The sequence below is a fragment of the Camelus bactrianus genome, chromosome 2 (genome assembly GCF_048773025.1).
Source record: "Camelus bactrianus isolate YW-2024 breed Bactrian camel chromosome 2, ASM4877302v1, whole genome shotgun sequence".
NCBI lineage: Eukaryota > Metazoa > Chordata > Mammalia > Artiodactyla > Camelidae > Camelus > Camelus bactrianus.
The window spans coordinates 107,256,905-107,283,494 of record NC_133540.1 but is presented as its reverse complement, the minus strand read 5'-3'; the positions used below and the strand labels follow the sequence as shown (position 1 = coordinate 107,283,494).

At 42.0% G+C, this 26,590-nt stretch overlaps 1 protein-coding gene across 7 annotated transcripts in view; it reads right to left on the bottom strand.

Moving 5' to 3' along the window:
• Positions 1 to 26,590, bottom strand: part of RBM47 (RNA binding motif protein 47) — a 240,335-nt gene that overhangs the window by 77,422 nt on the left and 136,323 nt on the right. For all 7 annotated transcript variants that reach the window (XM_074348873.1, XM_074348885.1, XM_074348878.1 and 4 more), the window contains one exon: positions 12,006 to 12,092. The gene's annotated coding sequence lies outside the window, so the exon portion shown is untranslated. The remainder of the gene's footprint in view (positions 1 to 12,005; positions 12,093 to 26,590) is intronic.

The window sequence follows — 26,590 nt, the reverse complement described above, 5'->3', positions numbered from 1 at the left end:
CTGTGTTGACAACTGTACAAATGATGAAAAGGCAATGGTGGGTAAAAATGCCCCTCAGCACAAAACAAGGCAGTGGCACCAAACTTAGTAATAATTGTAGCATTTTTTTTTTTACCACCAGGCACTTGAAGTTTTTTTAATTTATTTTTTAAAGAGACAATTTTTCTTAAGAATGTACTCAAATTAGGAAAATGTTAATTTTATTACATCTTGGTTTTTGAGTATATATCTTTTTAAAAAAATATTCTATGTGATAAAATGGCAAGCAAGCAGAAAGCACTTCTTCTGCAGACCAAATTACGATGATAGGCTCACAGAAAGTCACGTGTGTGACTGAGCTACAGAGGGAACTATATACCTCCTCCTGTCACAGAAAGTTATTTTTACTTGAAAGAATGACAGACAGATACACTATGGTTATTCAGACTTGGGTATTTGGCATTTTCTGGAAAATGAATGAAGTGTGCCTGTCACTTCAAAGAACACGACTAACAGTATTTGTTTCCAATGATAAAATTCGAGCTTTCAAACAAAAGTTAAAATTTTAGAGAACCTGCATTGAGCATGACAGCTTGCCAGTAATTAAAGGCTTTTCTGATGAGATTAGTTGTGATATTAACAAATGTGATTTTTTTTAATATTGCATAATGAAATGCATCGATATTTGGATGCTCTTCAACACTCAGGAAACCGGTATTTTCCAAATGACCAATTCACGATGTTACAGAATCGGGCATAGGGAAAGATCCATTCAAAGTATAAAATAAACCAGTGGATTTTAATTGTAAGAGTATGAAGAGTTCATTAGTAAGGCTTCAGATTCCACACTGCTACTGACCTCTATGAGACGATCTCTCATAGAGTTTGGGTTTAATATCAAAGAAGAATGCTCTCAACTATCTGAAAAGGCTATTACAATACTCCCCCCTTTTCCAACTAAGTATCTTTGTGAAGTTGAATACTCTTTATTTATTTCGATAAAAATAACGTATCTCAACAGATTGAAGGGAGAAGCAAATATAATACAGCTGACTTCTATCAAGCCCCTAATTATAGAGATTTGCAAAAATGTAAATAATATGCTCTCAACCATCTACTTTTTTGGGAAATACAGTTAATGTTAGAAATTACTATTATTTTTGAAGTAATTAATGAATATTTTAAATTTCTTAGTTTGAATTTCTAATGTGGTAAATAGTTACAATGCACATGAACAAGAGAGCACTTTGGGTTTCTCAATAACTTTCAGGAATGTGAAGACAGGGTTACCAGATTCAAATAAAAATGCAGGACTCCCAGTTAAATTTAAATTTCAGATAAAAAGAAATAATATATTAGTATAAGTATCTATGAAATATTTGGGATATACTTATACTAAAAAAATTACTTACTGCTTATCTGAAGTTTATATCTAATTGAGAGTCCTTTATTTACCTGTTAAGATGTGCTGAGCCCAAAAAGTTTAAGAAACTGCAGTAAACCATGCCCCTCACACATGTGCTAACACACTAATACCAACATTTATTAAACACCTACTGTGTACCAGAGCCAGCACTAAATTCTTGACATACATTACCTCTTCAATTATCTCCAAAATCCTATGTAGCAAGTACCATTAAGATCCCTAGTTGAGTAAACCTAACTAGTGAAAGGCAAGAATGCAACTCAACCACTCAGATGCCAAAATCTCAGCTTGTAACTAGTAGGTTTACACTGAACTCTGAATAATGAAGAATCCCAAAGATGATGGGGTTTTCTGTGTATTTGCATCTCAGATGTTAGCAAATCGATTTCTATTGCTTCTCTTCTCTCTGTCTCATAGCTGTGTGTTTTGCCACCAGGGCAACGATGAAAACCAAGGCTGTGTGTCAGGGAATTCTATCCAGAGCATTGTGACTTGGAGCAGACTTTCCTAATGGATGCTTCCCTGGGCATAACAATTGCATTGTTCCAAGCTGGGAATTCCAGAATGGAGCAATGGTGCACAGGCACAGCTCATTACTATTAATTGGAAGCTGCTGGGAGCTTGGTGCTGGGCTAGGATCATCCTTGAGAATAAACTGGTAATTTCTCCAAATGAATCTGTACCAAATGAAGCAAATGCAACCACTGTTGTTAAGTGAGCCAAGGTTCTGTTTTCTGTATGATCATGACCCAGGCCACTAGATATATTTAACGAGCGCAGGTTCGACAGTAAACAAACAAAGGAAAGTAAACTTTTTATAATTCCAGCATAGGGGCAAGGGTATATTCACTCACAGTGCCTCATGATCTGCAAATACAAAAGAGAATTTGCTTGCAGCCAACTAGGGGCCCTCCCCTAATTACTAATTGCTGTAATGAAACATAGAAAGTGATAAACATATAAAGGGGTGGAGAAGGCAGGGGGGAGAGAGAGAGATACTAGTCTTTCACATGGGAAAAACATTAACAAAGGGAAAATTTACCTTCCAAATCTTTTTTTGTTTTGTAAATTTGGATTTTTATTAGCTGTGAGGCACACTAGATTATAGGAAAGGCAGTTGTGTATACAGAAACCAAGGGTGACAGAACTTTGAGGATTAGCCTGGAGGAGAGAATGGGACAGGGAAGGAGAAAAAAAAAAGGGTAGATCAGAAAAGATGCCAAAACTGGAATGTTAGATTATTAAAAGGAGGTGCGTTTAGAAACAAGACTTGATGAGAACCTAGAGATCAGGCCTACGTAGAAAGGGGCTTTGGGGAAACCCAAGGGCCCAGACACCTGGTCATGGGGCACTGGAAGGAGAAGTTAAAGAGTCATTTATTACTTCTAAAACTGTCAATTTTGCCATTCTCCTCAGGCCCACCTGGCAGGGCTGCTATCTGTTTTTTCAGATACTGGCCCAGCCCTGCCCTGGTGGCTGGGTCCACCTCCGCAGGGCAGTCCCTCTATCTGCACACTCCATCTAGATTCCTCAAGCACAGAAAGGAGTGCCTGCAAGAGGGAAAAAGAAAAAGAATAACAAACTGAGATGCAAGCCTGGGCTCCCTCCTCAGATAAGCTTGGGTGACCAAGGAGTGCAGCTTTCCCCTTCAAGAGGCCTTCAGAGTTTATTCTGGTGAATGCTGAATGTCAAGGAGGACACAGCCAGAAACCGTGACTCATCAAATTTCCAACGTCAGGACCAGAATGCACAGACCAGATCCAAGGCCTGGCTTTGCACTCAGAACACTCAGAGTCAAGGCCCCTGCCTGCCTCAGATATGAAGGGGAGGAGCCACACCGCCCGGCCTTCACCCTATCGGCCCGCTGCCTTTTCTTGTCTTCAGCACATGGAGAACGTGGAGTTTATCCCACTGTGTTTGAGCCACAGGCCCTTATGACATTTCAGAAGGTGATTTGCCTTGAAAAGTGGTTGGATCTGTACATGAAGGTCACTGGACATTAGTGTAAAGCCAGATGGTATTTTTTGGCTCTGTAGGCCATATGGCTTCTGTTACATATTTTTCTTTCTTTTTGCTTTTTTTTTTTTGGAAACCCTTAAAAGTGTAACAACCATTCTTAGCCACATATAAAAACCGGCAGCAGAGCTGGCCATAGTTTGCTGATCCCTCACTGAGAGCAGCGGCAAAGGGCGGACAGTATCAACAGGGGCTTCTGCAGTCTGGTTGCTGCTCTATTGCCTTCGTGCTGATAAAGGCTACCTAATTCTCCACCGCGCTTGCCCAAGTCTGGCATCCTCTACTTATAGGGTCACCACCCCTTTCTTATGATCCTTTTCAAAGAAGAATTTAGCTGCAGATCTGGCAGGAAATTTAATCTTCAAATGACAGACTTTTATATATTGGGAAAATAAGATAAATGGGATTTTAAATAAGCTAGAATATTTTTTAACAGGTTAGTTTTCATTCTCAGTGTGTGTGCACGTGTGCACTTCTGTTTAACAGTGAACACTTCATATGTACCACAAAATCCCAAACCTGGAAGAATCCTCGATAGAGTCTACAACTGTTTACATCTGAGGAAACTATGACCTACTTCGGTTAAATGAGATATTCTAAGTTCCGTACCAACTGGCAGAAAAGCTGAGGCCAGAAACTTGATTTCCTGATTTCCAAATTAGTTCTCTGTCTACTACGCTCCTTCATAGCACATTGCCAAATTGGTAGTAAAAATTCAATTTAACAAATACTTATAAAGTATTTCCAACATACTCAGCCCTGGCTTAATGCTCTGGGATACAAAAGGAGTATAACGGAGGGTCCTGACCATAAAAAGCTTTTGATCTCACTGAGAAAATAAGGTACACACACGAAACAAATATATTCTGTTTTACATTGTTATATAACGATATGGCTAAAACAGTGCTGATAGAGGGTTTTCTGTCTTTGCTGTTCAGTATGGTGGCCAGTGGCCATGTGTCAGCTGAACACTTAAAATGTGGGTAGTGCAATTAAGGAAGTGAACTCTTTTTTCTTTTTTAATTGAAGTATTGTTGATTTAGAATGCTGTGTTAGTTTCTGGTGTACAGCATAGTGATTCAATTATACATATATAATATATATATGTATATATACATATATATATATATATATATATATATATATATTCTTTTTCATTATATGCTATTACAATCTATTGAATAGTTCCCTGTGCTACACAGTAGGACCTTGTTGTTTATCTATTTTATATATAGTAGCCTGTACCTGCGAATCCCAAATTCCAAATTTATCCCTCCCCCTGCCTTTTCCCCTTTGGTAACCATAAGTTTGTTTTCTATGTCTGTGGGTCTCTTTCTGTTTTATAAAAATGTTCACCTGTGTCATTTTCTTGATTCTCCTAATTATATTTCATTTTAATTAGTTCAAACAGTCACATGTGGCTACAGGCTACTGTGTTGGACATCACAGGTCTAAGAATGCTTATCGGTCTGGATAGAAAATATGTAACTGACATTCTGTCACTTCTCCCTCTTGTGCCTCTGGCAGAAACTACAGTTGATCCCAGAACCCTTTCCCTCTGCGCAGGGATGGGCTCTCAGGATCCTCCATGCAACATATTTTCAACTGCCTGGACCTGGAACCCATTTGCCATCCCTGACACAGATAAAAGTTGACATATGTGAGCAGGAGAAGGAAGTACTTGGATTGAGCTTAGACAGGCAACATTTGGACACATGAAGAGAAAGGGACAGAGTGTGGGGCTCTCCGTATGGAGAACAACATGAGCATAGGAACTGGATAGGGTTTTCCCAGTTCCAGGACAGGAGGATGCTGGCCGGGCCAGAAGGGAGGATTGTGCTGGGCGTGGTGCAGATAAGAGGGCACACAGAAGGGTGGAGCTAGATTACAGACCTTTGGATTCCAGGAGTTTAGACTTTTTCTCAAGAGCTATAGGAGCCCCTGAAGGTTTAAGCAGGATAATGAGTGGAGACAAACATGTTTTAGGAAGGCAGATCTGATGGTGAGCCACAGAAAGGACTGCATAACAGATAGGCATTCAGAGACCAGCAAGAAGGCTATTCCACTAATGGTTTTTTATTTTCCTTTAGGAAAGTAACACTTGTTTATTAAAGAAAATGTATAATCACAGAAAAGCAGATATAAAAATTAAAACTAGATCTCTGCCTTTCACACTCAACCATAGTTAGCATTTTGATGCAATTTCTTCCAGATTGTTTTTATTTCCTTCCATGGCTACTGCAATAATTCAGGAATAAAAGCTGGACTAGGAAGGTGGTAGTGTGAATATAGAGGAAAAGCTACAAATGAATTTTTCAGTGAGACAGAAGAGTGAAGAAAAAAGGCCATTAGCATCAAGGGACCTGGAACCTGAGTTCTAGGCTTGGCTATTTCAATGGGCCTCCTTTCTCTCAACCCCTAGCCTTGGTTTCTTCATTTTAGAATTCAGGTACTGGTCCAGATCAACCTCTTAACCTCTTCTTATTGGTGTCTAATTAAGGGTTAGAGGAGATTTTCAAGACCTCCCCCTGGACCTAAAATGGAAGTAAATGTGTGTATGTAAGTCTCTGTGCATTTTAAGTGAACACCACATATAGATAGCAGGGTTGTCATTAGACAAAAATGTTCCCTTGATCTTTAAGCTGTACCAATACACAAAGCCTGTCACAATCCGTAAGATTTTAGGTGTAAAATAATTAAACTGTATATTCTAAGCAGTGTTGTATGGAGGTGTGTAGACGTGGTTCCCAGGACATGTAATGGGTGGTATGACAGGGGACCCATTCTCAGGCAGGACTCCATAAAGCAGGGACAGCATCTTCCCTGTCCTGGAACTGGGAAAACTCTATCCAATTCCTTTGCTTAAGAGTCAAAAAGTTTTAAGGCCCAAACCATCTTCATAGACCATGGGGAAAACAAAACCAAAAAGAGCTGGGAGAGAATGCAAACAGTGCTCCACGGGAAAAAAAAAAAAATACACAGACAGGGGAGGGTATAGCTCAGTGGTAGTGTGTGCTTTGCACGCATGAGGTCCTGGGTTCAATCCCCAGTCCGTCCATTAAAAAACAAATAAATAAACCTAATTCACACACACAGAAGGAAAAAGAAGAAGCAATACACAACCACTTACCAGGTTAATAAGCAAAAGTGTAAGCCGGTGGTTGTCCACACAACATGTACGTGAGACTCAATCGTGGAGTTTCCAAAAAATATCGATGGTTGGGCTCCTCCTCAGACTAATTAAATCAGGGTCTCAGTGAGTGGGGCCCGTGTGTACATTTTTTTAAAGTTCTCAAGATGACTAAAACCTGAAGCATCAGCAGATATCCCAGAGGAAGAACAGCCCAAGGGGCCAGGGAGGGGCGTGGGATCCAGATCTGCCTCTGCTCTTCACTGCCCTGATGAAGTGTTGCTACCAGTTCCCTAGTGAGGAAGAACTGTAGGTCAGCACTTCTAGAACCTGCCACGCCATTATAATTTGCATATTAAACCATATATAGCTTCCATTCCGGAGTGTAGGATCTGTCATTGTCAATACATCCTTTTGTCACGTTCACTGAACCATGTGTGACAGAACCCCTGGGGACTCTGGCCAGTCCATGAACTCTGGCCAATGAACAAGCCTCCTTCTGAGGCTACCTCAGCTCTCTAAGGGGCTCCTAGTTAAAAAGTACAGACTCTGGCCTCAGGCCAACCGCGGTGTGTGTGCCAGCTTTGACATGCACTCTTAACTGTGTGGCCTTGTGCAAATTACATATTCTTTCATACCTCAGCTTCCTTATTTGCCAAATAGGAGTCCTAATACCTTTATGGGATTATTGTAGAAATTAAATGAGGCCATATAAATCAAAGAGATAATGCCTGTAAAGGAATTCTTTGGTGCCTGGCACATAGTAAGCACTCAATAAATGTTAGCATTATTTTTATTATCATTATTTATCATTTGTTTTCATTGTCACCTCAGGGTTCCTTCTAACTCCAATACTTTGATTCTAAGAATCACTTGGTGACTGACTACACAGATGGAGCCAAAAGTCAGCAGGTACTGGCATGCCTAGATTAAGACCAGTCTGGATCCTGCCCCCTTCACCCCAGCCTGATTCCTCAATAACTACTTCATTCTTTGCTTTAAGACACCCCTGGTAGGTTGCTGGCGTTGGTCTTAGTTTTAAAAGGACCTGACATTTTGCAGGCACAGAGCTTAGGGCATTCTTGACGAAAGCACCATGGTTCTTCTGTTATTCTTATTTCTTCGCAGCAGAGATACCCGAGTCTGGCCGAAGTGAACTTCAGACATCCCCTTCCCATCTGCCCTTGATGCAGCAACTGCGGATGCTTGGGGACAATCTGCTGAACCACTGCGCAGCCTCAGACGCGCGTAACTTTGATGCATATCTAATGACTAGTGTGAAGACCTTGTTCATGGGAATTTCAGGGCTGACATTTGAGTGTTACCCATGAAACTTGCTTAAAGGTCTGATGCTGACATGAGCCACAGATTGTCAGCTTCATATCCTTGGAGTGTTCTCCATGCTGTCCACGGTACCAAATACGCTCCTACAAAGCACAATGCCACCCTTGATCATTATTCTGCCAAGAGCCACACATTTTGTTAATGCCCATAGCGTTCTTTTTCCTTGTCCTTGGTGGGACCAAACCTCTTCCTTTTAGGAAGACAGTCCTCCCTTTGTAGGCAAACATCCGCTTGTCTTCCATTATGTTGTTGGTTGAATCACAGCCCATAGCCACCTCTCTACCTTTTCAGTTTTGGAAATGAGTTAGCTTGTTTTGCACATAGCAAGTCATTACAGAGCAGGTTGCCAAAGGAACTAGTGCTTTGAGACTTTTACCCCTGTGAATGAAATCATTTTAAAAGGGGGAATCATCCAGTTTGTGATTAGCCACAAACTCCCTGTGGAAACCAGTTTTTCTTTAAGAAAACTGGATTTTCCTAAATTCACTTGGGCCCGGGAAACAGACCTCAGAATCATCTTAATTACAGGAATGCTTTGTTATGAAACCACTGGTTGATGGTATCCACAACGGGCTAAGTGTGAGTTGGGCCTATTTACTCCGACACCAGTTCTTCAGCTTATATCACCACGGACAGTACACGCTGATCATTATAAATGGCAAAGGACTTGGCCTATGCAAAAGTAACCTTTTGCATAATTTCTCAACACCAGCGGGCGCCACATCTGAATTAGAACTTTTATTGAACTGGATCAGCAATTAAAGAAAAGGAGACAAGAGGTCTAGACCAGAAAATGATGAGTTTACTCTCTGGTAAATGAGGATAAAGATGAGAAAAGAGAACAATTAATTTCTACTGCATTTTCCAAAACACCATTAATGTTTGAGCTGCGATGCTGCTTGTTTTAATTCATTCCTGTTTTATTGTTAATTTCCTCTTAAGTAAATGCTTAATCTTTCATTATGGGGTTCCTTTGTAGGTTTATTCATTTGAACCCAATTAAATTACAGGCCTTTTCCTTCCCACTCTGTGTAGTAATAAGTTATATGGCACAACATATATGGTAGGAAGTAATATGTGATGAAAAACTATCAATTTTCAGGTGAAGAAGCAGAAAAGTCACACAATTGGAACCTGCCTTCGGAGACTGCCATCAGCAGCCTGGGATCATTTTGTGTAGGTCCCCAACAGTATTTGAGTAAACAAAAGAGAATGTGTTTCAACTCACTTGCTCTACCTTGATGAGTATCTGCTCTTCAGCTAATTTCCTTCATATGGACCACGCAAGTGGTCCGACTGTGAGGAGCTTACCTCACGTCCTATTCGACTTACAGTCAGCCTTCTTGAAACAAAATGATGGGAAGGTCATTTTCCAAAAGGCATACCTTCTGGTAATTTTTAGGGATTTTGAAAAAAATTGTTTCTAAGAGATTTATGATCTCATTAAATGAACCCTACAAGTTGGGAACACGAAGAGCCATTTTACCATAGAAAACAGTATCTTTAGTTACCCACGTTTTCCTCTTTTTCAAAACTTGCATTTTCAACTTGCAGGTTAAACAACACCCACTTCTTAATTTATTAACTTACTTGGAATGAAAATCTAAGCTATGATGACCAGGATGGAGTCAGCACTCAAAACGTCTTACCATTTTATTTAAAGTTTCTATCAGAAATTCCGTGATTTTTTCCCTGTCACCCTTCCTAGAAATCTCCACCGTCCGATGCCCAGACCTTGATGGAGGAATACAGACTTCCTGTGGCTTGAGAAAAATCAGGCAATGGTCTAGATGTTAACTTTTTTAAGAGGACTGGCCAAATAGGCCAACAAACGTTCCTAAGAATTCAAATTTCTATGTATCAATCATGGCCAGTGATTCTTACTCCTTCCGTATGGGGAAAACAGACCAATCTTACCTCAGACTGAGGTAAAAATCTCAAAAAAAAAAAAAAAATTTTTTTAAACAAATAAAGTCTTATTAAAAATTCTATCTTGCTCTGGTGAGCCCCTATACTCAACAGACCTCTTAAAAAACAACCATATCAAATTTACTCACAACTAAGAAACCAGTAAGCTTGAGACGGTCAATTCAGTGGAACTGTGGTTCCGTGTGTGTGTGTGTGTGTGTGTGTACACGCACGTGTGTGAATTTCTGAATCTGTCAATTAAGTTACTAGTCAAAGTGCCTCAAGAAATGTGCCTTTTCTATCATAAGCTCAGCAGCACTCTTGCTAGAAAATGTCAACATAGAGCATGAAGATTTGAAACCTGAGAATCTCATAATGGTCCAAAGTGGAAGCAGGGTGAAGTAGCCAGCTTCTGTCCGTTCCATTTAAACCATCTATTTTTTAAAAATCCAGGCTTTGGGTGGAGATATCATGTACTATGCCAATGATCACCCTTCCCTGATGCTATCAAGAAAAGAAAAGTGGACACATTTGTTGAAGAAAACAATCTCTCACTAGAAGCTGATCACCTTCCTATGAGAGGTAGATGAGGCAAATTAAAAGCATAGATTTGGGGGAGAATTCAGAGGATTGGAAGGAAAACAGGCCTTGGGATCCAGCTCTAGGAAATACTGCTGATAGAGAAATAAGAATGTATGTCTAAACCACAAAAGGAAAAAATCCTTAAGAGCTTTTAAAGATTCTTCCAGGAATGCGACTAAGTCCGCATTTTAGGACAGACATCTGTTCATATGAAGCCACTTTCCCCTTTCTTCTTTCCCCATTAGGTTCATGCTTATTTCTTGAACCTGACGCTCACTCAACCATTTTGAAACTCTCCAGCTGCTCCTTATTTGATACAGTCACTAACACCTGCCCCCAGTCTCCCTTTGCCTAGTAAACCATTCTTTCTCCACTGGGACTCAGTTAAAACACTACTTACATCCAAGAAGCCTTCCCTGGTGGTCACCCCTTCCTCTGATATTCAGAGTAGGTCCTCTGGTTTTAAACTCCCTACAATTCTTCCTCAGCCCACTCACAGCTCGTTTATTATTTAATATGTGCCCTGACTACTAGACTGGGTTCCTGGGGGCAGAAATACAATCCTTTCTGTCTCAGACTCTTAATTACCCACTACCTAGCACAGAGTCTGGCACATAGTAGGTGGAGGGAAAATGTCAGTTAACTGGTTCACCTGTACCCCTACCATTTTAAGCATTAATGTACAATCACCTATGGGGTCCCCTAATACAGAGGAGCTCCAAACCTTAAAGTCTGTATAAATCAGGCCCATGTGGCTTGGGGAATCCTGCCTATTCTGGGGCATTAACTCTGTAAAGATGCTACTGATCCATGTAATTGGCATAAATGTGAATTTGGACCCTTTCACACATAAATAGATGCTGACAAATCATTCTGGGGACACAATAGTGAAATACTCTAAAACAGATTATTTCACTACTATTTTAGAGTATTTCACTTGTAAGTCCTACAATGCTGAGCACTGGAAGGGAACCAGGCTTTGGATAACAGTGTCTGGTGCTAGGATCTGCTGCCTAAGAAGCTGTTCCGTGGTCTCACGTGGGCTGCTCTGAACCCCAGCACCACTGCTTAAGGGGTCCCAGGGTTACTCATCACAAAACCGTCATATGAAGGCACCAAAAAGAGTTAGTTTTTAAAGGCTCTTACACTCTGTGAAAAATAGGAGGTAGCAAGCACCTAACACTGGTCATTTGGGGGTTATTAGAGGAATACTATATTTCACTAAATCGAAGTCTCCATAAGATGCACCCCAGCTTTAGACATGCTAAATTATGGGGGGAGCTGCATTCTAGAGTTGACGAAATGCAGTGAACAACATAGGAAAAACTCAGTATTAAAAGACCCACTAAGTCATTCAAATATAGCTTCTGTCATTCTTTTTGACTGTGGGAGTCCTCCGGGGACACTGGCACTTACAAACACACAGGCCACTCTGGCCTAGTCAATGAAGTAAATGAAAGCCCAGAAGCAAAAACAATATGTGTTGGTTTAAAAAGAGAGAGAGAAAGAGAGAGAGAGAGGATTAACATTTGGATGTCACCAGGTAAGGTTCACCTACTTTTCCCCACCCCTGGATGATGTTCATTTGAGCCACAGGGAAGATGGAGCCAGGTGACTTACCAAACCTCTTCAGGGAGCCCAGGAACGCTGGTCTCTGCTAGGTGACCTGATGCAAGGTGTCCTTCTAGTGCCTCTGTTACCCGAACTCTGGAATGGAAAAGATAACACTGTTGACCCAGAGATGACTAACGAGGAGTGTGCAATTAATGACTGCTAACAGGAATGGAGGGGAGGGGGGAAGACAAAAAAAGAAAAAACTTCGTGATTATTACATGTGTATGTGTGTGTGTGTGTGTGTTACAAGGAAAGCTACGTAACTGGGCAGTAGAAGAGATCTGCACTGACCCACTTACATGGAGGAATATAGGTCCGGTCCTTTCGCCAGTCCTGCAAATCTATTCAGGTTGATATTTGCTAAAGGATATTCAAAGAAAAAACCCTCAGTCTGACAAGAAGAGAGGAGGAAACGCATACAGAGCTGGTGTAACGGGAGAGGGGGTGGAGGGTGGGGGCAGTTCACGGGTTTGCCCAGGTGTTCAAAACTCAGTTCTATTGCTTGCTAGCTGGGTGACCTTGGACATTTTACTAATTTCTCTGGTCTTCCTTCAAATTTAAATTCATTTAAATTTCTTTCTGGAGAGGGACATTAAATTGCAGTCTTCTAGGGTAAATAATGAAATACGTGAAATTGTTTAAAGCCTTGTGAGCTGTTAGCGTTTAAAATATTTCCTTATCTTTGGAAGCCCTTTGCAGCTGGCTTTTCTGCCCATATATGAATAATATTCCTCAAACATTCAGCTTCATCTTTAAGTAAATACATCTGATTAGCTAAGCTCTATACAGCAGATTTTATTATGCTACTACTCCGCCAAGAATGAATAAAACTGCACAAGAGTCTCAGTCCTGCCCCCTCCAAGAAAGACCACAAGTCCACAACCTACCTCTAGGAAACAAAACACAGTTCTATTAACTCCTGCAGTTGAATTAGGTAATCATTTGTTCCAAAGTTCTTCCAAACTCAATGACCTAATTAACTAAGGTTGAGCTTTTGATTAACGTACAGTGCTTGAAGGAACTTTGACCCACAGAAAGTTGGCATTTGACTTGCTTCTGAGTCCAACCTGTATCACGAGTGCAGGTTTCAAGGGTAATAAAGGACCTGGCTGTTTGCTTACAGCAACAGAGGCGGTGCCGTGTCATTATATGGCTTTTACCTCGACTCTCCACCAAACCATTGGCAAAGACCATTTGCAGCCCACAGGTCAGCTTCTGGAGTGAAAAGAATTTGAAAGAGTGTGTATTTCCAAACTGCAAAGCACCTACTTTCTACCTGGCATTTTTAACTGTGTGTCGGTTGTTTAGGAATCATGAGTATGATCCAGATCACAGTGATCAGAGTGGAGCTGGGGTGTTAGAGCAGGTGTGGGCCCTGTCCATCCAGATCCTGCCTTGGTGAGCAAACTGCTCTCTTGGGTGGCTGCTGAGTTCCCCTTTATTAACGTGCTCTAAACACACAGAGACACAAGGCAGAGGCCACAGTACCTGAGGGTTCATGTTCCTGCTTGTTATGAGATGAATAGTGTCCTTCCTAAATCCCTGTGTTGAAACTCTGAGCCCCAGTACCAGAGAATGTGACTGTATTTGGAGACAGGGCTTTGGAAGAGGTAATTAAGGTTACGTTGAGGTCAGATGGGTGGGCCCTAATCCAGTATGACTGGGGTCCTTATAAGAGGAGATTTGAACACATTCACATGCAGACTAAGTAAGGGACGATCCTAGAAGGACACTGTGAGGAGGATGTTTGCAAGACAAGGAGAGAGTCCTCAGGAAGAAACCAAACCTGCCAGCGCCTTGATCTTGGACTTCCAGGCTCCAGAACTGTGAGGGAAAAAGCTCTCTCTTGTTTAAGCCACTCAGCCCCTGTAGTCTAATACACTACCCTCTGCCTGGACCCCCAACCTTACATCCCAGGACCAGGCAGGTACCAAATGAGGAAGCGGACTAAGAGGAAAATGACAGGAGTGGTGTTGACTGTGGAAAATGGGAGAGGCCATCAAATTTTAAAACTTTAAAAATACTATGAGGCCACATAAATTATATCCATGGCTTGATTATGCTGGTGGCCCTTCAGTGGCAACTCCTGAGCTAAATCATTGCAATTAGACATTTAAAAACACCCACTATTCATGCTTTCAACAAATATTCATTGAACACCTACTACAGGCCAGGCCCTAAGCCAAACACTGGACATAGTGGTGGATAAAATAAGGCGTCTTCTCTGCCTTCATGGTTCGTAACAGTCTGGTAGGGAGTCTGGGTACTGAGCTAGGTGAGCAATGTCAAGTTGAAAAGACAAAGCGGCTCTCCTCCAAGACAGTGCAGATTACTGGGGCACAGACGTGGAACGAGACCATTATGAAACAATGGTGCACTGGCTAAATGACACAGAGGCAATGGAAAGTGGAAAGATGGCTCCAATTCTATCAAGGTTAATTAAATAAGAAGTGAGCCAAGTTCTGAAGGATGACTAACAGTCTGCCCAGCAGACAGGGATGACAGATGAGGAAAGGGCATTTTCCAGACAGAAGGAACAGCCAGCTCCTAGGTAGGGGACCATAAGACAGCACAGAATCATTGGAGAATGGCAACCAGTTGGACCACAGGTGGGCAGTGGAGGGAGCAGCAGGATGTGCTGCTGAACAAGGTGAGGGGCTCACATTTTATTGCACTGTGAACCACTGGAGAATTTTAATCGAGAAGGTGACATTACCTGACTTGCATATTTAAAAGATCGCTCTGACCACAACCTAGAGGGGCTAAAGGCAGGGTGACCCAACAGGAGAAGATGAAGGCAGGAACCAGGAGGAGACATAGGGATACCTGGTGGTCAAGGTCAGGGATGCAGAACTGAAACTGCCATGGTTCAACCGTGGCCATGGTGACACTGCCCAAGGACATTACGTGCATCAAGAGAGGCACTGAGTTTTTGATCACTGAGAACATGTGTTTCTGAAGAAGCTTTTAACTTCATTTATCTTACATTTCACACCAGGAAACTAACTCTACTCATCCTTTTTCTCCAAAGCCACATATGACTGTACCTCAGGTTCCTCATCTAAATATGGATAATAAAGGCACTACCCTCACAGAGAAGATGCCTTGAACTCATGAATACAAGTGAGTACTTAAGCTTTATTATTAAATTAACAATTATTAAAGCATTTAAAACACAAATGGATGTTTACTGACTGCGCAGTTAACATGAATAGGAGCCAGATTAAAACAATCACCACAACCACAGAGTAAAAACTTATACAACTGTCTTGGGAAAGAGCTGCCTCCGATTTCCTTAATCTCTCCAGAGCTCTCCCACAGCCTCTTAGAAAGGGCCCTAATATTTGTGCAGGATCACTACTTTAAATTTATAAAATGCTTTGTCTCAGGTAAAAAAAAATTCCAAATATTAATGATCCAAGGACATGTGGGACCTGCAGAGAGAGACTGGCTGCCAAGGGGCACAAGAGAACTTTCTAGAGAGATGGAAATTTCTCTGTCTTGATTGAGGCAGTGGTTCCATGGCTGTATGTGTTCCACATAGCTAAAAATATGAATTTTACTATATATAAATTATATTTCAATAAAGACAATGAAGATAGAAAGGCTGGAAATGGGGGAACGGGGAATTCAAGGGGAAATGGATACTAATATTCCAAAAAAGGGGGGGAAGTAGAATTGCGTGAAAGAATTTGCCTTAAAACTTTAAATTTCCAAAAACATCATCTCTCTGAATGGATGAAGCTGGCTGAGAATGTGAAAAAGCTTCCTAATTAATGCAAGAAACATTGTGAAAAAGTCAGAAGTCCTCATCCTACTCCTGTGTCTAAAGAACAGCACATTTTACCCATAGATTCACTGGACAAGCTGCCCTCTGGTGGCTTTGATACATATTTCCTGAGCACAAAAGTAGACAGTTACTAAGCTGTCTAGGTTGCAAGCACAGACTGCCTACAAATATTTCCCAAGGTAACTGAGAGTGGGTGTGCTGGCCTCTTGCACACAAGAGGGGACACGGGCCATTCTGGGCTTGCGTCACAGCTGAGCTTTAAATAACTAAGAAAACAGGACTGCAGCAAAATACATATGGTATGAGGCTGACAAATTCAAGAGACACTTTAACTCAATTTAAATTTCACTTTCGCAACCCGGTATCAGCGTATCAGAAGCAAACATCTGTCTCAAACAAGGTGAGGGTGAAGAAAACAGAACCGAAAGTTTCAGTCCCAGCATCTGTGACTATTACTCAATATTCCCAAGGTATTTTTGCATAAAGAAAACAGTAACAACAACCCAGCAAATACTATCCAAACACTGGTTTTTATTAACACTGGCATGCGGGGAATCTAGGTGTCTTATGAAACATTAAGCATTTGTTTAAAATAAAGGCAAGAAGGAAGGGAGGGAGGAGCAAATAGCACAGCTTTCCAAAAGTTGCACTAAAAAAGATACATGATGACACAAGCCTCAACTCGCAAGATGATAATATTTTCTCTTTAGAAAGCAATGCATCTTCATTTTGTCAGAGAAACACATAGGAAAAGACTGTTATAGATGGACATAGAGGCTGCATTTCAACTGCTGAGTTGTTAAAAAGGCACCAAGTCCAGATCCAGTAGTATCAGGCTGGACTGAATTAATTTACACCAGGGTCATACTCACTCCTGATAAATGACTGCTGAATCCATATTCTGGTAGACCAAACTTTCTTTTTAAATCAAATCATGTCACTTCCCTTCTCAAAACCCTCCAACGGCTTCTCTTCATACTTAGAATAAAATCCAAAGTCCTTCCCAGGGCTCCCTCCGGACGTGCCTGGCTCCCTACTTCATTCCCTGCCTCTCTCCTACCACCTCACTCCCTCTGACCTCCCTGCCTGAGCACTCAAGGTCACCCCAATCTGGGACTTCCCTTCCCAGCCTTCCCCACCTGGCTCCTCCCCCTGACTGGATTCACCTCCTCCAAGAAGTCTTCCCAGACCACTCTTTGAAAACAGCCCTCTAGTCACCAACCCTGCACTCTCTCTCCTCTTTCCTGTTTTTATTTTTCTTCTATACCTTTATTATTACCTGAAATTATATTATGTATTCATTTTTTATCAGTTTTTATTATCTCTCTGCCCCAATGAAATGTGAGCTCCATGAGAGAAGGAGCTTTCTCTTCTAAAACAGAGCCAGACACTGGTTAGTACTCATTATGTGAGAAATGAAATATCCCTACTTGGAAAGATAATAAACCCTGATGAAATATGTTCCAACACTCCATCACAATCAACAAATCCTTCCTTAGGTCTCCCTCAAGTCTCTCTTAATTGCAACAAAAGCCCATCTCCTTTACTTGAATCCCAGAGTGATGGACAGGGGTTGACCAACAAGAACCAACAAGCTGTTAAGTAATTCTTCAGGACCACAGAATTTTCTTTTCTTTCCTTTTTCTAATTTTTAAAATTTTATTTATCTGGGGGGTGGTGATTAGGTTTATTTATTTATTTTTTAGAGGAGGTTCTGGAGATTGAATCCATGACTTCGTGCATGCTAAGCATGCACTCTACCATTTAAGCTATACCCTCCCCCTAGGACCACAGACTTTTGAAGGTAAAATGGGGCCATAGACTCCAGCCCTTTTGTTTTGAAGATAAGTACACAGGCTCAGAGAGGGTAGCTGGATTCTCCAGCTCACAAGGAGACAGTGAACATCAGCAAACACCACGTCACTTAAAGGCTGCAGTGCCCGCCTTATTCATTTCTGCAATCCCAGGACCCAGCACAGTGCCTGGCACAAAGAAGTGCACCTGAGGAACAAGTGTCCCCACTTCTACTCTAAGTGCTCATTCAACTGAGCGGACTTCCTTCCTCTCATCACTGTCCCAACTGTAACTTCCTGTCCGAGAACGATTTCCAGTCACTTGCGTCATGTGTCATCATTTTCTGTCCTCTGTATGTAGGTATATATGACAGCATACCAGGCACAATAGTCTGTCTGGGGGCTGGTTTGATTCTAACATAATTCAAATAGGCCAGCATGGAAAATACCTAGGAAAAAGTGGGATATGGAAAGAAAACATTAAAAAAAAAAGACAAAAAGCTGGCAGTGTCCCCGGCCACAGGTGCTGTGACTGTCATGCAAGGCAGGAGCTTTGTCTGGTCCTTATTTGTTGTCCTGCAGCACCTAGCAGTGTGTCTGGCACACAGTCAAGGCCCATTTGTTGGGAGGGAGAAGAGAGGGAAATGACACTGTAACTTCAGCTTATACTCAGTATACAGTGGCTTTATAATAAAAAAACACTTCATGCTAACAGCTCACACTTGCAAGGTGCCTTCAGTTCTTAGCACTTACATACATCTTGTTATTGAATCCTCCCAGGTCATCCACCTTACCTGTAAGGGAAATGCTAAACCCTGGAAAACAAAGTATTTTTTAGAAGTCATTTAGCAGCCAAATCTAGACTCTAGTCTCTAACAAGACTCTATAGATTTCTATTCTTCTAGCATATGAGAAGCCACATGTTCTGCTGAAGAAACAGTGATGTGTTTGATTATGGGATGTTGCCCCAGACCCAGCTAGTGGTATGAAGCAATGCAGAGTATATGCAACATACTATCTAAAATCTGAAATATTCTGGATTCCAAAATACATCTGACCCAATAGGTTTCAGGCGAGGACGTCTCAGATTCACATTCAGGCAGAGAAGAAACCTGTCCACAGTTACGCAGGCAGGCTGGGATTCCAATCCAGGCGGCCTGATTCTGCAGGCTGTGCTGGCGGCCATCACATTATCCTGTCTCTGTAATCAGTGATATCGGTATGATCTGAAAAGCAGTTACTGCCTCAACTATTTTTCTGATGTGGCTCCAGGAAATAGGATTCAGAAAGTGAATGGCGGTGCCAGACTTATATTGTCATCCATGAAGACTGATTTGGACCACCGGTGATGCCAGCTAAATGGGGGCTCAGGGACAGTAATCCAAGCACAGTGGACTTCCTGGGAAGTCATGGCCACATTCAGAAAGAGGGAAGACAAAGCTTTTGGTGATCAAAACATTCACCTCCCTGAGCACCTTCCCGAGAGCTTCTGGGAAACCTTGAGGAAGACCTGCTAGGAATCTGGGATGAGCTTTCCACATGCATTTATAGAATTATTCTATCGAGTGGGATGGGAGAGCTGTGGGTGGGGTGTGAGCGAGACAATGTGTAAGCAGAAAGGGTGTGTGTGTGTGTGTAAGCATATGCTCATTACAAACAGACTTTTTCCTAATGTCCAGAATGCTGAACAACTATAAATTATGTCTCGGCCTTTATTTCTATCCTCTAAACTAATTATTTGTTGAAATTAAAAAATGCAGCTTAATTTGGACCAGCAGTGTCTTCATTTCATCAAAAAGATGGCATGAATTCATTTCTTCAGATCTCTGTTTAAATGCTACTTCCTCAGGGAAGCCTTCCCCCAAAATACCCCAAATTAGATTGGTTCCCCTCTTTTCATGTCTCAGTGTAAGCTTTCCCTCATAGCACACATCACAATCTGTGATAAAATACTTGTGAGTTTATTTGTTCACTGTCTGGCCAGCCCCACCAAACATCTCCACGAGGGCAGGACCCTTGTCCATTTGCTCCCCTCTGTATGCCCAGCATGTAGCACAGCACCTGACATCTCCTAGTAGCTCAGTCAACCTCTGCTGAATAAATGAATGAATGAATGAATGAGTCTTGAATTTCACACACACACAAAAAAACCCAAGAGCTGGCCAGCACGTCACCAGTAGACACATACGGGGTCTTCTCCCAACTCCGAATTGTGAAAGCTTTACCGCCCAGGCAGTTCTATTGGGCAATCCATCATACGCTGCCCAGTGACGTGTTCTCTCTTTTTAGGTTGTTTCTTCACTTTATTATTCTTATTTAACTTTTAACCTGTTTACATCTTATCTCTCAAACTAGATTAGAAGCACATAGAGTGTAAGTTATTCTGCCTCCAAATCGTCAAGGCTCCCTCACTAGCATTTCACATCTACTCTTCCTATATGGTTGCTTCATTGGGTGCTCAAAACATTGCAGGTGGAAAAACTGAAGACCCCAAGTGCAGGACGGTGTCTAAAAAAATTGTTTTAATAAGTCAGGAGTGCCCAGGAAGACTGAGCATTGTTTAAATATAAAATACAAGTTCTAACTTTGCTTATGTGAGTGATCAACATAAGGGCAGAGAAAATCTTAATTCAGCAAAGTTCTTTTTAGTTTCATGAAATATCCCCTCCGCCATTCTTTGGGTCCCACCCAACTTGGGAAAATTCTTGGTGGTGCAAAAGTAGGATTTTTGTTGTTTTGCTAAGTCAGGCCCTTTATTATAGGGTAGAAAGAACACTTGTTCCTGATTTCTCAATTCCTCGTTTCTGCTGGTAGCAAAAAATCTGCCCCAGCCCTGACTCTCAAGCACAATAACCACAAATGAAATAGATAACTCGGTGTTCCTTTAAATTTACATATCTCAAGCAGTTTTTAAATGGTTGTTTTTGTTTTTTGGTCTAATTACTTATGATAGATGTTAGATGGATTAGCAATTAGGTCTGTGAATCATTCACCCCTAGTCGGGCACTCACTTTCGGCATTATCCTGTTCTCATTTTCTGCCCCGATCCTCATGGAAGCAAAACAGTGAAAAACCAGACCAGTCAGCTGAAACGCTGTTGTCAAAACACAGCCAAACCACTCAGAATTTTCACAACTCTCAGGCATTTCCTAACACGGCCAGGGTCACTGACAGTAAAAGGTTTCACCAACATCACCTGTGGAATCTGAACCCACCCCATGAAAGTTGCAGAAAACTCGAAAATGCTTTAAGCACTCACTCAGGTCAGTCTTTAGTATAAAAGGCATACATTTCTGCATTGTGATTTTCTCCACTTTCCCGAGGCACAGGTGCTCCCAAGGAGTGAGATTCTCATGGCCCAGCACCTTCTTCCCATCCTTAGATGGTCAACAGAGCTCAAAGAGTTCTTGCCCGGGTCCATTTTTAAGTCTAATCAGAGCTCACAATATAACCAGTTCCTTGGATGGAACTGACAGATGGCCCGGCTCTCCCTGCTCCTCCCAGTGCCGCTTTTATGTCACTTGTAAGCCTGAGCAGCGAGGAGGCGGCTCACCTGCCCTTTGAGGTGGTCCTCGCGCATCTCAAGTTGTAGCATATTCCGTGCATTGTGTTGGTCTATGTCCTTTTTGACAGCTGACCACTACAAGTCAAAAGTTGATGTGGGTCCCTTTTTTTTTTTCCATTATTTGCCATGTTTTCCACACCGGCCATGTGCCGGACACTGCATTAAAACAGACCATGTGTCTGGTTTTAACTCTCCCAACAACTAAGCAAAGTGGTAACTGTTAAACTCACTTTCAGTGAAGGAGACTGAGGCTGTGAGAGATTGTCTTGTTAAAAAAAAAAAAAAGAAAAAAAGGCTTCTAAGAAGTAGGCTGAGGCTCACACAGGCACCTCTGTTCTGTGTGGCCCACTGTTGTCTATATCAGTATAACCTAATAAATTCCTTCTTTATTCTCAAAAAAAAAGGTAGGCTGAGACTTAAAACTTGGTCTTTCTGGCATTATTCTATCATCTTAAAATAATAAATCCTTCCACTAGGAGATGAGAAATCCCTGTCAGTAACAGTCATTAGAGGTCCACAATGCATGGTCCACTCAATAACTTGAAACCTGTTTCTTCTACTCTACAATGCACCAACTTTAACATTTTAACATGGCAGATAACCAATGTGTATATTTACTCATTTAAAAGGCTATTATTAAATCAGTTGCATGTTTTACCATCTGTACAGTCAGATTACAATTCAGGCAACAAGCCCCCTAAGAGAGAATCTTCAAGATCCACTAGATTTAAAGATATGCATAATCAATAGAAAGAGACCACTAGTTGGCCTGGCTCCAAGGCTGCAAGATCAATGTGACTAAAGGAAAATTGTGACGATCAGAAGAAGAGGGGGGCTCCCTTGGGAAACCTAGAAAAAGCTGGACAGGTAAGTTGACTGTTCCCACTGACGTTAGGTTCTCCTGAAGTCACTGGACCTCAGAAGGTTTCCATCCCAAAGACAAGATCAACCAACTATTGATCTTGAAACAGACAGAGTTGTGCCAGGCCGGGGTGGAGGGCAGTGGGCATTAAATTTTAAACCCCTTTCCTCCCCTGCTCTAATTCCATGCTCACTCAGTAGTCTTCCAAAATGATTTGCTTCTCCCTGTCCACCCAGGGTTGAGAGAGGATGTTCTCATTTCCTCAAAGTAACTTTATTTCCATCAAAAAACATTGATGGAGGGCCTGCTCTAAGCCACATCTTGCTGTGCTAGATGTTGGCCTAGATCTTCTGCCCTAGCCCTGGAGTAGGAGAACCTCTCCTCCTCGTGGTGCCCCTCATCGTGCCCCTCTTCTAAAAGGTTGGGGACCACTGCCCTGCAGTAGAGTTTCTCAAGCTGGCCCAGTCCCCTGGAGAGCTTGTTAAAAATTAGATTCCTGACCTTGCCTTGGACTTTCTGCATCTGCACCAAATACTGGAAGGGTTTGAAAATCTCTCATTTTAAACAGCATCCTAGTAATTCTATGCATCAGGGAGTTTGTCAGCCACAGTTCTCTGGCAATTCATTTAGCTTATTGTGGGTGTAGGCCCAGTAAGAGGCAATATATTTAATGCAGTGTGATACACTGGGGATTCAGAGTTTAAAAAATTGTTTTGAGAAATAATAATACCACAACTTTTGTTATCAAACCCAGCCCTTTCCCTCATTCCTTTGCCCCAAGTCCTACCAAGTAAAGTCCAGAAACTTAGATCCTGTCCCATTGAGATGCCACATGACATAATATTCAGATGATCAGCAAATGTTAGGTAGCCCAGGCTGATGGTAATATTCTGAACACTAACATAGCCTTTGGCCCAATGGTTTGAGCAAATGAGCACTCAGTACTTTTTTCAATAGCCTGGCCTGCTCCTTTCCAGGCCAAAGCCTATAGAAGTTTTTACATGCACCCTAATACACTGTTCCTTGCAGTTGATAACATAATTTGCCCCAAAAATGCTTCCTTTCTATTTACACCTTAGAAACAAAAATTTGTTTTACTGATAATATATTTTTCCCATACTTCAGTAGTACTGGTTCAATATATAAGGCTGCTCAGAAGTAATATTATTCTTAAAAGAGACAGTATCAATGAAGAATTCACTCCAAGGGGTGAGAGTTATATCTGGTGGACGTGAGGCTCCAAGTGCCATACCCCCAGAGGGTCAAGTCCAGTGTAGACAGGCAGTTTAAAATCATCCAGAGTGAACGAATCCATGTGTTATACCAGATGGGTATTCTTCAGCCCTTGCTAAAGTCAAAAGTACATTTTAATGTGATTGCAGACCTCTGAGCTATTCACCACTCAACTAGGCTGGCTCCAGATAAATTCTTTTGCTTCATAAATAGCATTTAAACAACAAACACCTTGATGATCTGTGGTGCTTTTCTTTTTCTTTTCTTTCCTCTTTCTTTCTTTCTCTTTCTTTCTTTCCCTTTCTTTCTTTCTTTCTTTCTTTCTTTCTTTCTTTCTTTCTTTCTTTCTTTCTTTCTCTTTCTCTCTCCCTCTCTCTCTCTCTCTCCCTTTCTCTCTCCTTCCCTTTCTCTCTCCCTCTCTCTATCTTTCTTTCATGATTAAATGGCTGAAAAAGCTGTAAAAATGCTCTCCAAACTTTGTGGCTGTATTCTGATTATCCTACAGGATCCCCAGGGGGGAAATTCTTAGAATTATGCCATCTTAAAACACTGAAATACCTTAGATATTTACTAGTTGATCTAGATAAGAAAACTGAGATTCAGACAGGTAACTTGCGCAAGGTCATATGACCAGTCAGTGTTGGCTGGCCCAGATCTGGCGCCTCTCCCACTGCATGCATGGTGGTACTCGGAGTGAGTAATGTCCACATGCAGGACCTAACCTCCCACCTGGTCCACGCTTTGGAATTGCCTAATCCAGAGGGGTAATAAACATTCCTCCTAGCGTGGCTGTGTTACCAAGGCTGCTACTTCTTCTTTTTTTTTTTTTTTAGGGGTGAGGTAATTAGGTTTATTTATTTATTTTTAATGGAGGTACTGGGGATTGAACCCAGGACCTTAGGCATGCTAAGCATGCACTCTACTGCTGAGCTATACCCTCCCTACCAAGGCTACTTTTTGAAATTAAACAAAAGTGATAGCCCTGCAGTGACGCATCCCCTAGGTACATCCTTCAGGAGGACACATTTACAACTGGAACTGCCTGGTGAGTTTAAAAGTTATGAAAAATACAAGGTACAGAGGTCATTCCTTTCTATGGACAGCAAGACTGCAATCCCCACGCTGCAGTGAAGTGTGACCGTTGATTTAGCTCCGGCCCGTGGATGGAAAGGAAATGATGCATGCCATGATGATGTGAGTGTGGACATGGCCCTAAAAATCTACCGGGCACTCCCCTCTGGGCTCTTTCCTCCTCTGACTGACTGGGATAGCAATGCTCAGGCAACCCTAGATCTCAGTCTGGATCTCCAAATGAGTTCGTGGAGGTGAGTCACCCTGCCAACCTGCACACACACCCGGATTGCAAGATCTATACTTCTACTGAGTGATCCACTGACATCTTGGGCTCCACATATTACTGCTAGTCAGCCTATCCTAACAAATACACAGGGAATCTCTGAAGACTGGGGAAAGTATGGCTTTAAAGTAGGAATAAATAGATAGCACAGGTAACAGATCTACTAGTTTATCATCAACCACAAAGCAGCCGGAAGGAATCAACAGGATTTGAGGAAGGAGAAAACATACTGGACAAACTTAGTTTCCTTCTAGAATAAATAAAGAAAAAACCCTATCTTGCTTTTAGAAAAGTTCATTTATAAGCTGCTTTTTGAAACACAGAATGCCTTTTCCAAAGAAAGAATGTTAGAAATGATGTTCAAAACCCCAGGCCCTACCAAAAAATCTTTTTTGCCCAAATGCAGTAGAAATGATTCTAAAAGTAACAGCAGCCTTGTGGGCCTCCGAGGCCTGAGGATCCTCAGCGGTAGGAGCCGGTGCGGGGTAGGAGGCGTGGCGGGTGGTAGGAAGGGGCAGAGGATCTTCTAAGCAGAGCCCCAGGGGCTGAAGGCCTGGAAGGAGGGCCCTGGCATGGTTGGCTTGGGTAGGTTGGGTAGTGAAAGCAGAGACTGGGTAGTAGCTGAGAAAAAACTGTTAGCCTCAGTCTTGGAGAGGGCACAAAATCCATCTGTCCAGATGCAACATTCTTCATCCTATACTTTATCAAGGGAGGCCATGAATTCAGCTAAGCTTCCACAGTGTTTCTGATCTGATCCCAAATGGCAGTTTCATTAATGAACTGTGAAGTTATTTTCTCATTCATCCTGAGCTGCCCTAGTGATGTTAAGCAGTACTCAGCATGGTACTTGATACTACACGGCAGTATGGTTAAGAGCCGAGGTACCTCAAGGGCACAAATACAGACCTGTCAGCTGGCCTCTAAGCTGGAGCAGGGTCCTTGATGCCCCCGTTGGACTGGACGTTAACCTTTTACTTGCTGGCTTATGGGCAGATCTCTTGTGGGGCAGATCTAGAGGTTCCTGGGGAGGGGGCAAGTCAGGCCAGGCTGGTGGGGGTAGGGTCACATGGGAGACTTGGAACAGTAGCCATCCACCAAGAGGTACAGAGAGATTTCAGTATTTTAACAACCAGCATGGGGAAAACAACAAGCTCTGGAAACAGACCTAGACTCAAATCTTAATTCTGTTACAATCCAACTGTGTGAATGTGGGTAATTTATTATCTCCCTACACCCACTCCTCAGTATATACCATCTTCAGAGCAAGCCCAAAGTTCAGGGATAAGGATAAAAGAAAAATAGAGGATAAGAGATAAGGGTACAGAATGAAAAGGATAAGAGGACAGCAGGAGAGTCAGAGGAGGAAAAAAAAGCAGCAAAGGGGAACCTGGAGGAGGTCGCCACACACTGAAGAGAACTGGGAATCCCTACTGCCAGTGGTAGGGACCATCAGACCAAGTTAGACCTTTGGGTTAGAGTCCAGTTGTCTTGGTTCAAATCCTAGCTCCATCATCACTAGTTGAGCTACCTTCTGGCTAATAAGTGTAAACTGAGTTAACAGAGGTAAAGTGCTAAGAACAGTGCCTACCTGGTAAGGACCACTTACCTTAACTATTCTTTGCTCTTATTAGTCATTGGTGGCACCATGAAAAGAGCACTGGACTCGGAGACATAAAGCTCTGCCACATCCTGGGGATTTTAAGGAAGTTACTGAAGTGACTGAACCTGAGAGCACGTATCTGTAAAATGAGGGGAGTGCCTCATAGCTAACATGGATTGAGCACGCACCTGTTACTGTACCCACTGTAAGTTTTCTCATTTAATGCCCACAATACTTTGATCAAGATTCCATTACTATGCCCATTTTCCAGATGAGGAAACTATATCTTCAAAAGGTGAAATAAATATCTAGCCCAAGGTCATAAAGCTAGATGGGGCCCAGCCATGACTTCAGGCCAGTTCAGCAAGACACCAGATCCTGCTCTCCGAAG